The sequence below is a fragment of the Misgurnus anguillicaudatus genome, chromosome 2 (assembly GCF_027580225.2).
Source record: "Misgurnus anguillicaudatus chromosome 2, ASM2758022v2, whole genome shotgun sequence".
Classification (NCBI taxonomy): domain Eukaryota; kingdom Metazoa; phylum Chordata; class Actinopteri; order Cypriniformes; family Cobitidae; genus Misgurnus; species Misgurnus anguillicaudatus.
In genome coordinates, this window is record NC_073338.2 from 34,108,974 (window position 1) to 34,121,370 (window position 12,397).

The window sequence follows — 12,397 nt, forward strand, 5'->3', positions numbered from 1 at the left end:
CTTTAAAGTGCTTCACCAGAAGACAGCTTAGACAATGACAGAATTGCAGAGGCAAGTTCACTAGCATATTAAATATGCTTACATATTTGCTAGCATTAGTTCAGACAAACATTTATAACTCGCAAATATTACTAAATAATTTAAAAATTCATTTGATATCAAACAGGGGCTGGTGCTCTACGAGAAAGCCTTTTTATGTAAAAAAAAAAAAAAGTGTGCTGAATCTCCAATAAAAATTCAGCAGTGTGGTTTTGGAACATTAGCTGTAAACCCATAAAAGCAGCAAATAAGATTACAGCTTAGTTTAAAAGGAAGTGCATTTTATCACTCTGTCGCCTTTTGTTTATGTCTTCATTTTATTTTGCAAACGCAGGAAAAGATCCATCAAGTCACACTTGTCTGATCCTTCAAAATATTTCTAATTGTAACAGAGGAGGTAAAGAGAAAAACAGAGAATAGTTAAACACAAAGTGTATTTTTGATAAGCTGTATTATCTCAATTCTTTCCAACACTTTAGGAACATCAAAATGTTATTTAAACAGTGAAGCTACTGATCAGTCTAACAGAGCGTAACGTGCAATGATTTGCCTTTAATGATTAGGAATCATAAATTGGAGATGCAATAAGTGACACCCTCTCAGTTCTGATGATCTAGGGTGAATTTAACTAATATCAGAAGGTCATACCCAAATGATTACCCTACTAAAATGGTCACCATACTTAAATATGTTAAAAGTGGCATGAAAAGGCAAAATAGGGACTCTTTTTTAAAATTTAAGTGAAAACCGCAAAATGTACTGAGATGGAGATATTGTAAAACCAAATTCAGTTCACACGCTAATATTGATACAGCATACATTACATATACACTATAAAGTTTTTTTCAACTTAAAATTTAACTTTAGTTTCAGAGTTGATGAGAAACATTTAAGTTGAAACAATTCAAGTAATTTTTTTAAGTTTATCCAACTTTTCACTTTTGAATGTGTTACTTTCCACCCATAGAAAATGCTAGTTAGCACTTTATTACATTAATATTCTAGTCTCTTATGCATTAGTAATATTAATAGGGTGTGTACTGAATTTGGTCTTTTAATTGTACTCTCTCATTGCCTTGTTAAAGGGGTCCTTGGTTGATTTCTCTTTTTTGACTTCAGTTAGCGTGTAACTTTGCGGTTCAAAGTTCAAACACTCAAAGTTCAATTCAAAGGGAGATATTTTCTTTAAAGAGCACCTATTACATTGCTAAAACAACATTATTTTGTGTATTTGGTATAATACTATGTGTTTGCCTGGTTAATGGTTAAGAGCACACATTATTTTCCACATACCATACATTATTTTTGCTTCATTAATCCCTTCCTCCCTCAAACGCACTGATTTTGTACATAGCTCATTGTTCTGAAAAGCGCATTGTCCTCTGATTTGCCAGACGTTGTGATTGGCCTTAATACCTCTGACCCGGAAAAATGTAACGCTTCTCACCATGTTTTAAAGATTAGCTCATAATGCAATGCTGACAGGAGTTAATATCGTCTTTACTACCTTATCAATACGAGCCGAATCTGATCCAAAAAGTGCAGATGACCAAATTGATAGATCAACTTTGCCAGCTTGAGCAGGACATAACAGATTGGTAATGTAAGGATATTAAAACATTAAAGGGACACTCCACTTTTTTGAAAATATGCTCATTTTCCAGCTTCCTTAGAGTTAAACATTTGATTTGTACCATTTTGGAATCCATTCAGCCTATCTCCGGGTCTGGCTGTACCACTTTTAGCATAGCTTAGCATAATCCATTGAATCTGATTAGACCATTAGCATCGCACTAAAAAAATAACCAAAGAGTTTCGATATTTGTAGTGATATTACGCACTGCCCGAAAATAGTCCCCTTGGTTACTTTCAATAGCGGGGGACTATTTTCAGGCACTGCGTAATATCACTAAGGCTGCTGCAGCCATGTTACAGCAGCAAAGTCCTTGATTATTACGCCAGAATAATAGTATAGTTTCTAGCCATATCGCCCAGAAAATTGCAACTTTTGATTTTCCGTCGGTCTTAGTACACAATGTAACTACAGAAATGTCAAGTTTTAAAGTGGAAAAATATCGAAACTCTTTGGTTATTTTTGACCGTGATGCTAATGGTCTAATCAAATTCTATGGATTAGGGGAGCTGGAAAATGAGCATATTTTCAAAAAAGTGAAGTGTCCCTTTAAAACCATGTCTGCATTTGTGATTGTAGAAACGACGAACAAGCACTACTCTACACTGCTCAAAACTTCATAGTTTTAGTCAGTAGTAAATTCTTTAAATATGAAAACATAAACTAATTACAGGCCATATAGCAGAAGTGGGAGGAATTATGATAACGAGCGCTTTGTCCACGTCAACCGGCCCAGGAAGTAAACTGTTGCCTACGAACTGTGTGTTTGTTGTAGTCCAAGAAAATAGATTTACATGGAAACGATAACTAAACTTACGTGATCGTTAACTTTGGGATTTGTACCTTTTGCATATCGTTAACATGTACTAATACACACTTACACCCCAAAGGAAATTGGTGCTCTTTACCAGAAATCGCTTCTTATAAACTACAAACAAATGGCTGAATAAACTACCCAACTACAGTGAGCTTCTTCCCAAAATGTACACAAACCCTGCCTCCCCAAGAACACACAACAAAGGGGTTTAGGGCTGCTTTTTATGTAAACAAAGGTCAGCGCGATTTGGCTTCGCTACCTAGTTAGCTAAATGCGTATTTATACATATCCGACAAACATCTACAAAAAACTAGAGCCCGGCGCGGGATTGTTTTCTCAAATCCGCACCCGCTGATTTTCTGACCAGGACCGCCCACTCCCGCCCGCGTCTGCAATGTTTGTGTCCACTCCCGTTTGTGTCCAGGCATGTTAAACATGGTTCTCTGTTTTGTTTGGCCACTATAGTAAAGCCATGTTTTTTTTTTAAATGGGCTGAAAGTTCCAGTGACAGATACTTGGCTACACTGACTCTTCTATACAGACAAAACTCCCAGTGCTTTACAGTCAGAAGTGATCACTGTAGGTCCGCAATACCTACAAATAACAGCGAGTATGAGACAACAAAAAAAAAAACATATGTCATTCTGAAACACCCTGCAAGATTTGTGCTCGCGCAGTTTATGCTTGATCCTCTTCACGGGCTCAAATATCAAACAGATCACACTGTTTACAATATCAAAGCACATGCAACTACCTGTCATGGTAAGGAGCATGACATTTCTGGACAATGTGCGGTAGGTAGTTGGCGAACCTCAATAGACTGGGCCACCTAACCAATCTGAGCATATTGCATACTGTATTTATGAGAAAGAGGCTTTATAGAACCAAAAACTCAACTGCCTGTGATAGGAAAATGGAAACTGCGGTGTAGCATAATGGTAAAATATGTGAAAAAATTTTTTTTTGAAGCATGGACATGTTACAGTGCACCCCGTAAACACAATCAAACCTTCAAAAACAGCCGGTTTACCACCCACTTTATTTTTTACATTAAGCGTTTTAGAATCTGCTGTGCATTCATACCTCAATATGACACAAAGAGAATGAAATGAAGAGAATAATTGTGTCCATTTCCAGGTGTAGCAGATGATTCAGGCATGATCGGGCTAGTCAAATCAAAGTCAAGCAAGATAAAACTCAGAAATTACATCATCGGACTGAATACAAAAGACTCACTCAAACAAACTGAAGTATGGGTACTTTGAATACAGTATTTGACTAAACAGGGGAGGATATGGCCACCTTAAGTAATAAACAAAGAGTTTAACCTCCACTATCATGTAGGTCATGTTCTAAAAAAGACTTATTCTGAATTTCTGTTTAAATCAAATTTGAATGCATCATAAACAGTACAGACTATACAGAAATCACTAAAAATGTGGCAGAAAAGATCTATACTATATTTTCTAATAGACCCCTTAAAGGTTTGTAAACACTGAATGACTATCGGGTGCGCGCGCAGCATGGGGTCAAACTGTTCATACAATTTAGGCTTTCTAGTTTAATCTAACAGGGCAGAAAAATTATGATTTACCTGAAATGAAGTGAGCACTACAAATACAAGCCTCTTTGATATTTGCATTGTCCCAGTCTGCACGTTAATTGCTTGCAGCCGCAGATGTTGTATTTTTTGTTTTTGAGATTATGCATGAATCGCGAAAACTTAAAACTTAAAAGAAAAATCCAGATAATTTACTCACCACCATGTCATCCAAAATGTTGATGTCTTTCTTTGTTCAGTCGAGAAGAAATTATGTTTTTTGAGGAAACATTGCAGGATTTTTCTCATTTTAATGGACTTTAATAGACACCAACAATTAACACTTAACTCAACACGTAACAGTTTTTTTTAACGGAGTTTCAAAGGACTATAAACAATCCCAAACGAGGCATAAGCGTCTTATCTAGCAAAACGATTGTCATTTTTGACAAGAAAAATAACAAATATACACTTTTAAAGCACATCAACATTTTGGATGACATGGTGGTGAGTAGAGTATCTGGATTTTTATTTTAAGAAAATGGATTATTCCTTTAACGGAAGAACTGGTGCGATTTTCACGGCCCACGACGTAAGTAGGCATTTTTGACGATACCGAATAATACGCAACTCAATCTGCTGTAATGACTTTCCTGACCCCGACATGCGCAGTGGGAACCGCCTGTGACGTGAACCGTGAAGGGGTCTATTGGTCACAGAAATAATAAGGAAAATATAAACAGTATGATTGATGACAAGTGCTACAAACCAAATTCTACATTTCTTTCAAAGATTTGATATCACAAACTTAATCAACTTTGATAAATAAACTAAATCACTGGATTTCAACCTAGCACCATGTAAACATGATTTTGGCTCCAGAACTGGTAAACACCAACAATTTTAGACAGTCTTTCTCCTTTTTATTGTGCATATTGTGCATAAGACGTTTACCGGACAGACTCTGGGCGGTCTAAAGTCTTGCCATCTCGTGAAGAGACAATTATATCATAAACTGGCATCTTTGAAAAGAGCAAATGAAAAACTAAATTGGATTTTGAACATTGCACAAACAAGTACAATGAGAAGAAATATAAATATTTGAATGTTTTTTACAATTATGTTATAATCACAAAAACAAAACAAAAGACTGAACAGAGTATGACGATGATTAGGTCCTTTTTGAGGCTCATGATGTGCGAGTAATGCTGAACTCATTTACGGTCTCACACTCAGCACTTTATGAGAGGGGTAAAAGGGTCCAATAAAACCACACCTCATCAACGTGCACTAGAAGCAGAGAGCTCACAAAAAATTAAATGGCCCTCTCCCCGGACATCTTCTCCACCCAGTAATGGCACAAAGGTTTTTGCTGCATGACACTGACGACCAAGTATGATGCGCTTTGAGATGCATGCTCTGAAGGGATATGGCATGTCAGTAAGGAGTAAACAGACTCAGAAAACATCTGGTTTTCAAGATGATTCATCAGGACCGGTTTCAAAGCTCCACGGCAAACATGGATGCCAAAATGATGAAGTCTATTCACTTCTAAACGTTACTGAAAACTTGATAAATCTACATTATTAATTTCCATACCAAAACATGAACTTTATCAAAAACTGTGCACTCTCTCCTCAATTTAAACTGAAAAAAAAACTAACATTAATTATATCAAACGGATTTAATTAGTAACACACATGCTAGTATGTTAAAGTAAGCCATGCGGAGTGACCAGCTTCTTTTCTTCTCTATAAATGCTTAAAAAATGTGTGGCAGGCTCTTTATTGCACACCACTTGAACTTGCACTGTTCTGTGGCATTGAAATGAAAAACCACAGTTGTCACGGTTATTGACTGCTCAAGTCAATAATGTTTGATCACACAAGCATTTGGCCAAGCCATTATGCTGTACGCCAACACTCACTAACCCAACCAGATAAAAAGCTATAAATTATCCATGCAGTGCACACATAAAGCCATACAATGAAGAAACCAACCCTAATGTACTTGTGTGTGTGTGTGTGTGTGGGGGGGGGGGGGGTGGATAAAGTCAGCGTGTACTTACAGCTTTGTGATTGATGGCATGAAGTGTATGTGACCTACATATGCCACACTTAGCACACTTAACTTCTTCCATGCCATGCATTATATCTCGTGTGTCACTGAAGAGCAGGCCACCACCACCAGCTTTGTTGTTTTAGCAAAGTTTTGTCTATCCATATTTATTTTTCACTCTTTTTTATTAAGATAAAAACAGAAAATACAGGAAATATATAGATCTAAATGTCTTCTTTATGCATCAGTCAGTGTTCAGTGTGACCTCTCTTGGCACAAAACACATCTTGAGCTTTTTTGAGAAGATTAAAGTCCTGAAGTCATTCAATTAGAATTAGAAATTAGGATGTTATTTCATTCAGGTTTAAGAGATCCTGCAGCTGCCTGCTATTGCTCAAGTGGAAGGGGAGTTTACCCTAAATACTTGACACTTCAGCTTATACTTTAATACTGTTTTTAATACTACATACACATTTCCTGTATTTTCTGGTTGTATTCTAATAAAGAGACTGAGAAATAATTATATATGATCACTATACAATTGCAAAAAACAACAAATCTAATGGTAGCATGGTGTCCCATTTTGCACGGTAATGTATACTAAACCACATTAACCTACATGAGTCTTTAAAAAAATGCTAAGAAAATTAGTGTGGTTTCAAGTGTCTTGAGAGTTTGTTTGAATGCTCTGGTTATATAAAGCAAGGACAGAGCATATGACACACACCTCCAGAGTCATGAACAGTTTGTATCCATGTGACATCACTGACTTGAACTCCATTTAAAATAAAGAGATAATACACTGTACAAAGTTACAGGGTTTGTACAATAATATTTTGTTTTTTTGTGCAATAACACTACGTTTGTATTTGGCATTTATATATACTGGCCATATATTAGCTATAATGTATGCCATTTTTGTTTACAGTTGCCTTGTCATCTGTTTGTATAAGATTTTCATGTATGTGCGTAGGCTACTAAAGTTACTATTCTATTCCCACGTGCTATTACTCACCACACGACATCGTGCTGAGCAACTCGCAACCCAGTGTAAGTAAACTTCGTAATATTATTGCGATACTACCTGACGGCATAAGCGCATTTTTTTGTGTTGCAACACAGCATCTGATGACCGCTCGGTCAACTCGCCACGTCACTCAGGTACGCGCTCGCTTTGATCACGAGTATTCAGTACTGCGGACACTTGGACAGTACAGTCTAGTTCTGACAAACAGAGCACTATAAACAAAAAGAACAAGAATCAAAGGAAGCGAGGCAACGGAGCAATGCACTGAGAAACTTCTCCTGGCCGACTGTTTGTTAACTCTACGAACTTCAAAGGTCTAACGTTACAAGATGCACCCAGAAATAAACAGTCACAACTAGTTCAACGACAAGTAGCCCATGTTTCATCCTTGACCGTTAGTTGATGCTCATAATATTTGTATATCTAAACGAATCTCTAGGTTGCTAGTATTTATCACAAACTTAAATGAAAAGTTTCTCGATTCATTCGCTTTACTACAAAACAGCGATCCGTAAAGTTACTTACCTTTCCGACGCCTATACTGTCCAGTTTTAACAGAAAGCGCAGGAAATATGTATATGATTGCAGAAAATTATAAGACATAAATCTCACAACCTACCAAACACAAAGCAAGCGGAAAAACTACAGGTTTAATCCACTGGCTTGGGGAGGAAGCATTCGTTGTCTATTTATGAACTCGTGTCTTTTATTGCCAGTCTTCCACATACGCGCGTTCCCAAGTTGTCCATGTGTCGCGTGCACATTGCTATTTCCGTTTCTTTATTCCGTTAAAATTCGCACGGGTCGCCGAAACACCTTTCCCTCTCGATCTCGAGACAACTTCGGTCTACGAAAAGCTGCACAAAAGACCAGACTTCGCGGATCGGGTTTCGTATTTACGACCCTTCTGTTCCGTTTACGTTACTGGTTACTAGGTGATAGTGTTTTAACTCCTCCCCCTCAATCTCTTGAGCGCTGCTCTCTCTCTCTCTCTCTCTCTCTCTCTCTCTCTCTCTCTCCTAAGCAATTAGGCGTGAGTGATCTCAGTCAGCTACAATGCGGTCCGCATGTCTGAGACCTGTATACAAATGTTTCTAAAATTTTCTAAAGAAAATTGTATTGTTAGTATATTCATTTGAATAAAGTGTTGAATTATGTGATAGTATGTTAGTAAGTCCCCCCTAAAGAGGGCACTTACTGTAGTTGAGATGGCATATTTTGTATAAAAGACAGTGTCCAGTTGCAACTGCTTAGACCTCTTACACCTTATTCGTCTGATTTTTTCTTCAAGACTTTTCAAAAGTCAGTAATTTGTGATTTTTCTAATTTGAAGCAAAACAAAGACTGTTTAGTCCTAACTAATTGCTATTCGGTCAGATTAGACACAAGTCAATGGCTATGTTTATGCAACTGGCCACTGATCAATATTTTACCATTATAAAATGTTACAAAAAGCGTGTTTGTGTGCATCAGTGAAAGGAAATATATGACATTTTGTACAATAGTAGTCATACATTTGACTAATGTCTTAGAAACAGAGCAGAATATAAAATCATTTAATTCAATTCAACTTTATTATTTGTATTGCACTTTTCACATTTCACACTGTTGCAAAGCAGCTTTACAGAAGGCACAAAATCAAATTTACATATAGGGGCGAGTGGGGCACAAACTAATGTGGGGTTAATTGTAACACAGCTACTTTACATATTTATACAGGGCTGAGCAATCTGTGCTTTTGGTCTTGTTCTCTTACTGCCACAGAAAGTGTGAAAAGTGTTGATGTGTTTTTGTTAAGATATTGAACAGAGAGTGTTTGAAAGTAAATTTTCTTCATCTTGTGTTTTTTTATTTCTGAGTTTGATGTGTAAGTCACCAAATCCAGCCTTTTAATCAATGTCTTGTTACCTAAAACATAACGGCATTTTTAACATGTCAGCAACTCCTATAACTGATAGATGGGATTGAACACATTTTTACACAGTGAGCTAGTTAGTAACACAGTGTTAAGCCTCAGGTATACAATGATAATAAAATAAAAACCAATGTAAATACAATTAATCAAAATGATAACTGGTAATACAATATCAGGGACAATTATCAGCCCTTTCAAAAAAAAACTATTTATATGCATTGATGCATAATACAAGGATAGTTATATGAAGGATCGTGGATGGATGAATGTGTGGATATCTATCTATTATAGGCTGATATATAAACAATGTAAAGACAGAATTGTATTAAATTGTGAATTAAACACAATTTTCTATGTGTTACAACAAAACCTCTGTTTGTTACAATTAACCCCACCTATGGGGTAAGTTGTAACGTTTGCACTACTGTCACTTACGGTGTAATTGTACGATAACGGTAGGTCCCACAAACAAACTTTAAGTGTTCATTTGTAGCACAGATGTGTGTACTGATTGTGTAAAAAAGATAAATCTATCTTAATTTTTTTTTAATGATAGAGCCAATGCCAAAAAGCGTTACTTTGTGCCCCGCTCTCCCCTACTCAACATACATTAAACACAGAAAAATCAAAGTCTAAGAAACACAGCACTACAAGAAAAACTACAAAGAATAATTTCAAATAGGTGTTCAGAATGGGGTCATATGAAATCCCTTGAAGTCTTTTCGTGGGCCGGTGTCATCTTCCATGGTGTTGGGTTATCTGATGTCTTTGTGGGTGTCCTATGAGGTCCTTCCACAGTCTGGCATCATCTTCCACTGGTGTTGGGTCATCTGACTTCCTTGTGGGAGGCTGGATCTGACATGGAGCTGGTGTAACCACTGGGTGCCTCATGATGGGCATCCAAAGATAGAAGAGCAGAAAAAGCATAACAGCAGTTTAGATATTTAAGGTAACGGATAGAGTTTTGGTAATGTATAAAATTAGCTTAGAATGCTGGATGCATTATGTGTAACACATGTGTCTTTAGTCTAGATTTACTCTGAGAGAGTGTCTGAACCCAGAACAGTGTCAGGAAGTTTAGGTGCCAGAAAGCTCTACCTCGAACTACTAAAAGTCTTGGAGTTTTGTGATCTTGTTAATTTAATATCATAACAGCTCTGATCACTGAATCCCAGATTGTCAATATGTAGTCATCTACGAAATTTAAGTCAAATGTCCTACATTAAAGTCTGTCCACAATGAATGTATGCACTGCATATATCTAGCTTACATATTATGCATATTAGGCTACAAAGTATTAATAACACAAAACTGAAATTTCTGAGTGCAAAGCTAGTAATGAATAGCCACTTCTGTCTATATGTCTGTCACTTTTTGCCCACACAGTTCATTGAAGTACATCTGAGAAAATGGATATTTATCACTTCTGTCTAGACAAACAGAACAAGTAGTCAATCTCGTTATTAACATAGTTTGTATTCCTGAGCATTTTATTTCATATTAAATAAAACTAGACCACACATAGCTTTGTAAAAATTTGCTGCAGTTAACCCTACATCAGATATACCAAAATATTTGCATAAATAAAATTGTAATGTGGTTTAAAAAATTGCCGTGACTATGTAAATTTCTTTTTGTGTGTGTGTGTGGGGGGGGGGGGGGGTAGTTATTAGTGATGCACCGATGCATCGGCCGCCGATATTTATCGGCCGATTTTTGATGAATTTGAAACCATCGGCATATCGGCAATAGCACGAGAAAGGCCGATACCGATTGTTTATTAATTAACCGCATAAAGGCAATGACTTGCATGTCTGTTGTTCAATTAAAATGATTTAATGTTTGGGTGTGCACTAGGACTGTTCCGAATACCATTTGAGCTTCGAAGCTCTAGTAGAAATCAAATCAAATATTCAAAGCTTCGGAAGGAGGAGCTGAACATACATATTTTCTCTTTAATAAAGGCAGGAATCTGTGTGTGTATGTAGCGGCGTGCCTGTCACGCGTGCTGCGAGAACAGCATTAGTGAAACAAAACACCAGCAATACTTTTAATAAGGTAGCCTAACATTTTTCTAACAAACAAACACTCCCGTATCAGAAATTAGAAGCATAGTAATTATTTATTACGTAAAGGGTAACTTAGGCCATTTAAATAAAACAACGTAAATAAATGAACGAATTAATGAAGTTCAACAAACTGTAATAAAACGGTAGCATACTTTCAAAATCAAGTTTATTTACTAACACTTACACCATCCAATATGTTTTTTCATCAGTAAACCAATAAAGAAGATATTTTGCAGAAACCCCAGTGCTCCGTCATGCAAGTCAACCGATCCGCCACTTTAAGCATATATATCTAATACAAAAGTAATCCCCCATAACTCCGTGTGACATATTGACGTCTTGTGAAGCAAATCAATCCGTTTTTGCAAGAAACTGAACGTTATTTACAACACTATTAGCGTGAATGCCAAAGCAGGAAGCCCGCTTTCCGTTTGAGGCGATCTCTTCTTCTACTGGCTGCGTTTGGTGGCTGTTGGCTATGGATGTTGATCTCTCTGCGCCACCTATAGAGCTGGAGCGTGAAGCGCACTTCCTGCTTGGCAAAAGCTCTGCATTAACGCTGTAAAATATATATATATATTCGAATCTCAAAACTGAAAATCAAATGTCAACCAACGGAACGAATATTCGAACATTCTGGTCCAGCCCTAGTGTGCACTATACTTAAGCACAGACAGAAAACCTTTGTTGAGCTGGCTCAAATGTCTTGGACAATAAAAGAAACAGACTGCACTTTAGTGGGGCAAGAAGTCCAACTTTTTTTGAAGTAGCAATATTTATACTCTGTTTAAAGAAATAGCACTGGCATTATTTATGTTTATTAAAGAAATCCATTATATGTAAAAATAAATTGTTAATGTTGTTAATAAAAGAAATGCTGAATAGCAAAAACCACCTTTGAAGGTTGTCATGTTGTCTTATTATATTTGTTTTAGCTTAATTTGTGCCTCTTATTATGTTGGTCAGTTGAATGTTAATTAGATACTATCCATGTTCAGTAAAAATAATTTGATGCAGAAATAAACTAGCTAATAGAACAACTGTATAGTGTTGTAAACTGTTTAATATCGGTATCGGCATCGGTATCGGCCAGAAGTTGTCTGTTTAAATCGGTATCGGTATCGGCCCAAAAAAATCCTATCGGTGCATCCCTAGTAGTTATTTTGACATTATCAAAATAGTAAGGTCTTTACCATCTCAGTACTTTGATGACCTCTAGTGGCAATTGTTGATATTATGGAAAATGTAATTATATTGTGCCCTTTCGAACCTTAAATATTAATGTTCTTGCATTACCTA